This window comes from Artemia franciscana, chromosome 2, assembly GCF_032884065.1.
Source record: "Artemia franciscana chromosome 2, ASM3288406v1, whole genome shotgun sequence".
Lineage (NCBI taxonomy): Eukaryota > Metazoa > Arthropoda > Branchiopoda > Anostraca > Artemiidae > Artemia > Artemia franciscana.
The window spans coordinates 29180498-29191748 of NC_088864.1; positions in this window are offsets into that span (position 1 = coordinate 29180498).

Here is an 11251-nt window from a genome sequence, read left to right on the forward strand (position 1 = left end):
TAAGGCCAAATGACATTTACTATTATTTATTTATCTGAATGTAATATTCCAAGGAAAACAAATGAATTTAAATTCACAAAAGTCACTCATAGGGGCCTAAGCCCCTAATTAACAAATGGAAATTGTAAAAATTGTTGTTTGTTATCTACATTGTTGGCAAGTCCTTTAGGCTAGCCAAATACTAATAACGGCTACATATGTTTTAATGTAAACCAAACAAACTGTGTTAGTACATTAAAAATCTGATAAAATTCAGTACATTGGTAGTTCTTAGTTCCATTGGTGGCTCGTACTTTAGGTTCACTCGTTCAATGAACTGCTTAGCAAATCAATTTAAGAAAAAAATAAATAATATTTCAGTAGACTAGATATAGTAAGTGTCTGATTTGATAAATTTAAATCGACAGAATGAAAATCCGTTCAAAATCAAATGCAACTGAATAACAAGATGCACGGGGCTCTTAGAATATGACGTGGCTCAACTGTGTGATTGAGCATCTTGCACTGGGCTTGGGGGCTCGGGGAAGCGGAGGGAGATAGTAACTGTAGCACTAACGGTAAAGCTGGTAGAAAGATGCCGAGATTTCACCAACTCCCCCCCCCCCGAAAGCTTGTTCACACCCTACAACCGCCATTTCCAGCAACTTATTGCCAGGCTTAGCAAAATCCGAGTTCCAGTACTTAATTCTATGTTTGTTTTATGTGCGTCTGTTGTTTATTATCTATTAATTAGTGTTTTGAAATTAACCGAATAGCGCCTTCGCTCTGTGGTAACTTTTCTTCGTTACTGCCTGAAGAAAAATGTGTCATTGAAGACTTAGGGCAGACCCGTGTTTACTTTTTTCCGTTTCGCAGTCCCTGGATGTGGTCGCTACCCCCCCCCCCTCAATCGGAATGTTGAAATTACGCTCATGCCACTAAGCTCTTTCTTTTCATACTTAGACAAAACTTGAATCTTGTCACTATTAGAAGGATTAAAGTACTTCCTGCTTTTTTTAATAAAAAACGTACTACCTTTTGATTATTTTTTTCTTATTTAGAGTTATTAATAAAATTTCTAAATTTGATATACGTTCAAAAATTGAGCAATTTGTTTTCTTCGTCATTGACGGGAAAAATCATGCGTGTCATGTGGCTGTTGCCAGTGTTGCCAGATCGGACGGAGAGGATTATGCTTCTTTGAGCCCAAAATTATGCTGTTTTGGACAGATTTATGCTACGCTTCTATATTTTCCCAGGTTTCACGAAAAAGTTGATCAGTTAAGACAATTCGAATTCTGTCTTATCTTAATAAAGGTTCTGAATAGAATATAATCTGATAATAATAGCCTAATAATTCATTTTTAGCCCGCTAAGGGAACAAAAGCGGGGTATAAACAAAGGAGGCAAAGAAAAAGGTAAAATAGCATAGAAAATAAGTAAAAAGACTTTAATTTATGTCCAGGGGAAGGATCTTGGTTCACAATTTGGTTTACGTTTTTCGTCTTTTTTCGCAAGTCGTCTTTCTTCTCAAAGCGGTTGGCGGCATTTGAAAAACATAGTGTCTTACATCATCATCAAAATTTTACTACAGATACATTAAAAAAAGAAGGAAAAAATGCGATTCGTATTCAATGATCTTTTTCATCTTCGCTTTCGGATTCGACTGTTTGACCAGGGTGTGGGGTGGCTACGTAAAGGTTCCCGGAATTATGGAACTTGATCTGATCGTTTGTAGGGACATATTTGTAGCAAACTGTATCTTTTGTTCTTAGTCGCGATTTTTTTACCAGCATGGCTTCCATACTATCTTTCTTCTACCTATTCCGCTTTTTTGTCTTGACATTACTGATCCAAGAAAAAAATTCTTTCTGAGTCTGCGTTCGAATGCGGTAGGGAGAGCACCCTCTCGGCGAGTTCTGCCAGATCTGGAAAAACTCTTTCGTTGGTAAAGTTTCTCATTTCGCGTATTTTTCTCCATATCAAGTCTGTAGTAATTTTGCTCATATCTATCTTTTCGGAGTCATTAAAAGCATATGGCAGCTTGCGCCACTGGGAGTCAATATCTGTGAGTTTTGGCATAAAACTTGGAAATCGGTTCATTACGACACCTAGTGACCTAGTGATTTTGGTAGATTAGAAAACAATATCTGATCAGCATAAGCTTTTTACAAAATCTTTTGGAGTTTCGGCGATAGTTTGGTGTCTAGCTGGTGTGTCGTAGCTATCAACCAATTCTTGAACCATGAATCATTGCCTATGGTTGAAAGGGCCTAATTGCACAGCAAAATTCTCTCACCGTTCACCACCTACAACAACAATATTAAACCCCTCTATATCTCAAAATTTCATCAAACAATCATCTTCACCAATCCGATCCAAACAATCACCACATGTCTTTAAATTCAAATATCTTGCGTGCGCTTTTCTTTGCCATAGACCACAGAATCAGAACAAAAAAAAATATCAGATGGTTCGTAGTCTGTCGCTGTGCCGAAAATTTTTTTATTGATGTGACGTTATGAGTTGTTCTACATCGTCTTAGATTATGCTACAATTGTGCTATCTTAAGGAGGATTATGCTTGGATGCTTTTGGTTCCTAATTATGCTACGTTCCGCATAATTATGCTACATCTGGCAACACTGACTGTTGCGCGGTGAGACGATCGAGTGTTTTCCTTATTAAAAAAAAAAAAAATCCTATAGTCTCCATTGATGGGGGCCGCTGATGCCACTGTAAGATAAAGAAATAACCACTTCGTTATTTCTACATATTAATGGGTATTATTATGCAGTACTCCAACTTTTGGGGTTTTAAGGTCGCTTGTTTTAGTATCTCTTGGACCAATTTTGGATTCGAGGATTTTTTGTCTTCAAACTTTTTTTTTCATTTTACTTGTGAAGATAAAAAATCAGTCTGAGAATTGTGATTCTAAGTTTTTCCATTCATTAAGAAATCTGTAATATGTCTGTTAAGGAAAAATAAAACTGGCTTTTACGATCTGAGACGCATAAATATCCTGTAATTCAATTTTCGTTAACAATTGCAGTAACATAGTTACACTTGTTCTTAAAAGAGTTAAAATCACAAAAATTACTGAGCATAGGATTGGTGCTGCTCAATGTATTGAGGTTGTAAACTCGTCGCAGTGTGAAACCACTTGAAACTAATACGCTTGTGTACATCCCTTCTCCGTCCAAACTGTTTAATGGCTCTAGTTTAGCCAACACGTAAAATATCTCCAACATTTTTGTTTTGTCATCCCAGTCTATTGTGAAATATCTGAATGCACCTCATCGAATAAACTTCACTTTTAATGTTGCTATTTACATTCAGTTGAATGAAACCTGTTTTTTTATTTATTTTCTGATCTTTTTTAAAACAATGCTGATAAATCTAGCTCACCCTAAACGAAAAGTTCTCTGCCCTCACGGGAAACTCCTCCACGGAAATTTCCTCGCACTAAAATACACCCCTCCCCCGTAAAATTTCTTTCGGGCAATTCCATCTTCGCTGAAAATTTCCCCCTTCCCTCTATAAATTTTCTTGCAGAAGATTAAGCCTGAAAAATTCTCCTTAGCATACTTTTATAAGTTCTATAACTCCAGAAATTCTTCTTTCCGTGGAAACTATTTCACGGAAATCCAAAACACGCTGAAAATTCCACATGCAAAAAATCTCCACAACCAAAATTGAGTTGGCAAAGAGAAAGTCTTGAAAAGAGAAAATCTGGTCTTGAATTTAAGGCTGCAAAGTCCGGCGTCATGCTTTTTAACTGGAAAGGCCCAGTTCCTCTTGAAATTGTACTCGGGAATTCAAAGATCTGACCAAATCGTTATTCTTGGTATTCTCATTGGAAATACCATTTTGCTTACTCGTTATGTCCTAACAGAAGTTATTAAACGCCGCATATCAGCTGCCTATGCTTCCATAGTCTCTGATTAGCTTCGTTTCAATCGCCGTTATCTCGCAACGCTGTTGATGTACCCCATATCCTTTAGATTGTACCCTTCTGGAAGATTCTTACAAATTTTTATGAATTGAAAATCCGCTCCGCTTTTTCCGTGTCGCAAAATACCTACTGAGATATCCAACTCAGACACACAATTCAAAACTTATCAACGGTCTTCACATAGCAGATCCTACTATAGCTGTTGCTAAACTTCTGGAGAAACAACCGCAAGTTTTCAAGACATGCTTGGAGACAACTTCTTCAGCTATAGTTATCTTGTCATGGCTGTATAGTAATGTGTTTTTTTCTCTTTGTAGTGCTCCGTCATTTTCTTTTTGTACAAAGACGGGTCTTCAATAAATGATAATAATAATAGGCGAATTTTATAACTTAAAGACCTATCTTCAGGGGCTGGGTGGGGGAGTGGGTGATATCTCCAAAGGCATGGTTTTGGGACTTTTCAACTGTGATCAACAAAATGTCTATCTTAAATGGAAAAGGGGTGTAGGCGGGCTAGTTGCCCTCCAATCTTTTTGGTCACTTAAAATGGGCACTGTAACTTTTAATTCCCATTTAAATGAGCCCTCTTCTGATTTTCCGAGACCACTGGTTCGATGCGATCACCCCTGGGGAAAAACACGCATCTGTGTTTTCTTCTGACAAAAATACAAAATTCCACATTTTTGCAGATAGGAGCTTTAAACCTCTACAGAATTTGATGGTGTTATTTTCATTAAATTCTTTGACTTTTAGGGGGCGTTCCCCCTTTTTAGAAAATCAGGCAAATTTTCTCAAGCTCGTAGCCAGTGGCTTAATTCCGTCAAAGCCCTGGGGGAGGGGGCAAATTTGGAGCTGATTTTCCCAAATCAAGTGATAACCATAAAGGCAAAGATATGCTAAAAAAACCTTAGTTGTTTCTCTGGATACTCGAATTATGCAGGTTTATCTTAGTTTTGACAAGATTTTTTGCAGAAAACAAATTTCAACTGGGAACGCGGGAAAACTGAGGTCGGGGGATGGGGTAAATTTGGGTCTGGAGGGGGCAATTCACTCCCTTGCTCCATAGCAAATTACGCCCCTGCTCCTAGCCTTTTTATGGGTAACACTGAGCTTAATGAATCTTACATATGTGGAATCAGCATATTATGCCGATTTTTTTAATATATTTATTGATATAAAATCTCCGTTTTTAGAGTTTTGGTTGCTACTGAGCCGTGTCGCTCCTTACTTGCAGTTTGTTACCACGAACTGTTTGAAAATCGAAACATCAAAGAACAAAAGAAATCTAAAAAAAAATATAAATGAACAAATCAGAAATTCAATTGAGTTGGTAATGCTCAAAACGGAACAAACAATGTAGTAGATATTTTTGTTTGTTTTGGTTTGTAAAGTTGTGGTTTGATTTCGTAAGTTGAACTGGGGGTTAACAACCATGCCTGCAAGCTTCATCTTAGTGGTACCAAAAACCCCCTCGTAGGTTTTTTTCAGGCTTGCCGTTCTATATAGGGATGGAGAGGATGGCCAAATATAAACAGTGACAATCACAAAATTTATACTTTATTCATTCTTTGGATAGTAGACACTGTCAATGCTTCTTAAAGTACCAGCTCTCAAAGTGGAAAGTTGCATTGACAATATTTTATTACCCATCCATAGCGAGACTTGAAGAAACAAATTCGAAAATTTTCGGGCGAAAAAGAGTGGGCTATATCTTCATTATTTTTTCCCTAGAACGTAGCTCAGAAGATTTTTTAGAATAAAAGTATTTACGTGTTTGAAAATATAACTAAAAAGTGAAAATTATACGAGCTAGTTTTCTAGTCGTAATTTTTCAAAATTACTAGAATAATTTCTAAATGAGTAGGCCCGAGGGAACTATAGCCAGAAAGGATGACAATAAAACACAATAGAATCCGCTTAATTTATTCATTTTTCTGGAGGGAGGGCTAGCCTGACAAACTCTTTTCAGTAGGGGGTGAAGGTTTGAAATAAAACCTTCAGAAAACTATAAAATTTGTCTGGATTTTATAAATCTTGCAAAGTGTAAAGTATTGTTCCTCTAAGATGAGGGGAGGGGCAACAGTTCTGGGGGGCTTGGGGCTCACATTTTCCTCCAGGTTTGTTTTTGTATTGAATCAGGTCGTAGCTCAGCTTGTTTTTGAGTAGAATCATTATCCAATTTTTCTCATGGATGCAACATCACAATCAAGTTGTCTGTTTTCTCAAAATTTTTAGAATAGTCTACCTCACGAACAAATCTTAAAAAATAAACAAATGGTGCGGTATAAATTAATCAGCTCTCCATGGTATTTTGCTCCCCGTTAAAAAGATGGTAGCTATTTGTTTTACTTCAAAAATTAATTCTTCTGTCATGTGTCAACTTTTTAATATACTTGCCAAGAAAGCAACAAAGAAAGCTTCAATTTCCTTAGCAATGAGATAACTCTAAAGGTTTAGGAGGAAACTATAATACCATTTCTCTACCTCAATATCAAATACAGAAAATCAAATGACAAGCTTAACCTGAAGGGATGGCCGTATCTTGACACCCCATCTTTTACGCTAAAGTTTAACTAGTGTTTAACTAGAATTATTCTAGAGTGTTAAAATATTGTAAGTTGATATTTCAAATGTTTGATTTACCGATTGTCCTTATAAAAATGAATTGGACTTTATTTTTTAAATGAAAAACGAATCAATAATTCCTTCTTTTTTCAAGACATTGCGAAAAAATATTGAACATTTTTTCATATTGCTCTTGTATTAGACCATTCGCTCTTTAGGCATCTGGAAGAAAAAAGTTGAAATATAGTATAAAGGGAGGTTGATTGAGCAGAAAATAGCCCCTCTTGTTTACCGAACAATATCTGTTTCTTGAGTTGCAAATGGGCGGATGATTGTATCGAACCAGTTGTCGTAGATTATTGGGATAGGCTGATTCGAACGAGAATTGTAAGTTCTAGTGCAGTGGTTCCCAACCTTTTTCGGTCCGCGTACCCCTAGTCAAGGCCCAAAAAGTTTGCGTACCCCTTTCTTGAGAATCGTTGTTTTACTTTTTTCTTAACTAAAATCAGATTTTCAAAAACACGAGATTTATTGTCCAATATGACGGTGCTTAAATGAACGTACAAAATCAATGAGAAACTTGAGGCTGCTTTTTTGCTAAAATATTATCAAATCTTGGCTCGATGTCACTAACGGCAATTATAAGGTCATTTTGTACACTCAGTCTGTTTCTGTGTTTGGTTTTGATCAATGACATTGCCGAAAATGACACTTCACAAAGGTAAGTGGATCCGAATGGTAACAAAGCAGACATGGCGATTTCACTTAGTTCCTTGTATTCTCCTTTCACCTCCAGCAAAAACTGGGAAACAGTTACATTTTGGAATTTCAGTTCTAAGGCGCGATCACTGGCAAGTTCGATCAGATTCTCTGTAAGCTTGTCACTAAGACCGGAGCTTGAGGTCACAAATATGACACAAGTTCATCTCGCGACTTTGTCAGATACTCCAGAATACAATCACAGATTGTGTTGAGGTTATCAATTTCACTATCGTCCGCAAACTTGTCAAGGGTCGGGAAGACACTAACGCTGTTTCTTTGAACCTTTTTAAGCCAGAGCTCCAATTTCTTGATGAAAGCACACATCTTCGAATTCAGGGAAAGTTCGTCCGTCCGGAAACCTTGCATTGACAGATTCAAGTCATTCAGTTTGTCGAAAATATCCGCAAGATAGGCCAGCCTGCAGACCCAGTCCTGGTTTTCAAAAAGTGAACTGAATGCAGATTTTTGCTCCAGAAGAAACATATGAACTTCTTGTCGAAGCTCGAAAAGTCTGTTTAAAATCTTCCCACGAGACAACCAGCGAACTTCTGTGTGCAGAAGTAAATGTTGATGTTCTGAACCCATCTCTTGGCACAGCAACTTGAACATTCTTGAGTTCAGTGGTCGGGCTTTGATGAAGTTGATCACTTTTACAGCCTCGTTGAGGGTCTCGTGCAGATGTGCGTTCATCCTTTTCGATGCAAGAGCTTGCCTGTGAATGATGCAGTGCAACCACTTCACCTTTGGATTTTTCTTCCTTATCCAGGCCACGAGCCCATTATTCTTCCCTGTTAGGGCGGCAGCTCCATCACTGCAAACTGATAGACACCAGTCCCACAAGATGCCCCCTTCTGCGAAGAATTTGTCAATCACCTTGAATAGTTCTTCTCCTGTTGTTCTTGACTGTAGGTTTTGACAAAACAGAATATTTTCTCTTATGTCAGAACAATCTTGATATCGAACAAAGACGATCACCTGGGCTTCACCTGACACATCCGTGCTTTCGTCAAGCTGTAACGCAAACATCTTCGTCAACTTTATTTGCTCAATAACCTGCATGACAATATCGCTTGCAATGTCTTCTATCCTTCTTGAAATGGTATTGTTCGACACAGGTATAGACTGAAGGGCAGTAGCAGTTTTCGTGTCAAACATTATTTCACTGACTTTCACTTGTGCTGGTAATATCAGACATTCGGCGATGGTGTGCGGTTTTTTCTGTTTCGCAACTAAATATGAAACAGCATACGAAGCCTGGAGAGCCTTTGAAGAAACTGATGCCACTTTTGCAATTTCCAAACAGTTACTAGCGAATGCTTCTTGTTTACGCTTGAAAAACTCTATGGGCTTACCGACATGAGAAGGGTGCACAGTACTGAGATGCCGGTTCATATGCGCAGGTTTCATGGAACTGTTGGCCAAGACTTGACCACAAAGAACGCACTGTGCATTCACTGGATCAGACTTTGTCGCACTAAATCCGAGCCCTAGGTATTCTGACAAATATCGACGCACTTTGACCGATGATTCGTCATATTTCTTCTTCTTAGGTGCAGGTTCAGAGTTTTGGGTACCATCAGTCGGCTTCTTGTTATTCCTGATCAGGAATCTATCCATCTTTGTTTGCAACCACAATTCACGAACTTCGTGTTTCAACAGATGACAGGATACTGAACCCGCTGAGTTTAAATCGAGACCTTACGGCTATGGAGAAAAATTAGCGGGTTACTGAAAGCGAAAGTTTTGAAAATGAGTCTGAAATTACGTACAATGGGTTATGTTATCTGATTTTGAGGGAAATGTTGGAACTGAGTCAGAAACAAGTTTTAGAGATGTAGACTAAATTAATTTTGGGACCTTCGCGTACCCCCTGCGAGGGTTTCGCGTACCCCCTGGGGTACGCGTACCACCGGTTGGGAACCACTGTTCTAGTGTCATTTAAAAGTAACAAAAGATATCACGTAACAGCAAAGCGGCAATTTATGCTATTTCGGCCTGCCAAAGAACAATCTAGGCCCTAACAGTGCCAAACTATTATCGAGTTAAAACTACGAGATGACCAATCAGCTTCTAGCTATCTATAGAATATTTGCATAGCCTTGAAACCAACACTCGTGGGCGGTGGCATATTCAGGCATAAACACGCATGCAGTCTAAAATGAGAACTGTTTTCATATATAGCGTTCGTTCAATAAAAAAAAGAAAGAAAAAAAAAGATTGTAGAGCGTCGCATAGTTGCAACCGAGCTATTAGGCTAGAGAGATACGTATTTTTAGGGGGAAAGCTAAGGCCTAAGAAGGCGATTCCTTAGGTTTATGTTTCCAAATATCCCCTGGGACCAGGAAATAAGAATACTTATGCTTCATTCAAGTAAAACCTGTTTCTCTGACGCTCAATCTTAATGAAATATGACAAAATATGATGAAAATATTATACTTTATTAACAAAATTATGGCAACTACGGAAGGGACTTATAGAATGCAGGCCGCCCATAACTTTTTGATTCCCAAATTTTTGTTTTAACATCCAGGGTCATGGCACTATTCGCTATCAAATCATATCAATACATAGCGCAAACTAAATGAATTTCATACATTGTCATAAAAACCGGTTATACTTAGGTTCTACTTAAATGAAGAACTTGAGTGTTGGCGGTATAATACATAAGTACTGAAATAAGTTATGAATTGGGGATTTAATTTCATTCCTTCATTTAGTAAAATATAGTTTTAGTAAGCGTATTGGTCGCAGCTCCCCTCTTGCTATAGGACGGTATCTTTTAACGGGAAATACTAGTTTCCTAATACCAGAGCATGTAATAAAAAGCTGAAATTAAATGAAAAGAGTAAGTTTGGTTTGCCTGTATTAAAAAAAATTCAATCGCAATATATGCCTAAATGAGCCCTCGAAGCAAAAATTAAGCCTAAGCGTTAAGAGCACGAGAATTAAGGTGGAAGACTTTTTCACTTTTTAGGTTAGTGCTGAATTTGATATCAAAAACTAGCGGAAATTAAATTTAAAAGATAACTTTTTTAAAATAAAACTAAGGAGCAAAGACGAACAAAAATTAACCTGCGTACAAAAGGAGCTGCTAGCCCATAATTTCCTATTCTTTACGCTAACTCTTAGTTTTACTCCCAACGCCTCAAGAACGAGTTCTCTAGCCCATGAACAAGACGATAAAAGTTTTTTTTATCACACTTTCTCAAAAATGAGGGTTTTTTAAAATTACTTTAAACAACAAATTTTCAGTAAAAATTTTGAGAAGTAAAATAAATGTAAATGGAACAATATCAACTATTAACTGGCCATATTTGCTGCACTCTACAAAGATACACTTTATCGTGAATGTCCATAATCTGGTTAATGTCGACATTCCATGATGAATGTCGGGAGTCCTTTTTCTCTGCTTAGATTCAATTGGCTTTGCGAGTCAGGTTTTTCAGTCTTATGCAAGCTATGATCGTGAAAGTTAAAGTTAAGTTAGATTATGTTATTTAGATTAAGTTAGGTTAGATTAGGTTACGTTAAATTTGGTTATGCTACTACTACTACTAACAACTCACCGCAGCACCAAGCCGCCTGAGACCAACACAGCTACGCACGCTCCGTCATATATATTCAAATATATTCAAAGCCTCCCTCTTTACACCCTCCCAGTAAGTTCCCATTTCCTTTAAATCTTTCTTTTTGCATCTTCCCACCCCAGACGAGGAAGACCTGCTTTCCGTTTCGCCCTAGATGGTTGGCCGAAAAGGACAATCCTCAGCAATCTGTCATCCTTCATCTGCAGAACGTGCCTTAGCCATCTCAACCTTTCTTTCATTATAACTCTAGAAAGCGGGATTGAACCACACTTTTAGTACAGTCTACTGTTTGAAATAAGGACAATCAATAGGCAATTTCTCTGGAAAACATCTAGTGAATCTTAATCGGAGCGACCATGCTTCAGAGCCATATTTGACCACTGTCATCACTGTACCTTCCATTC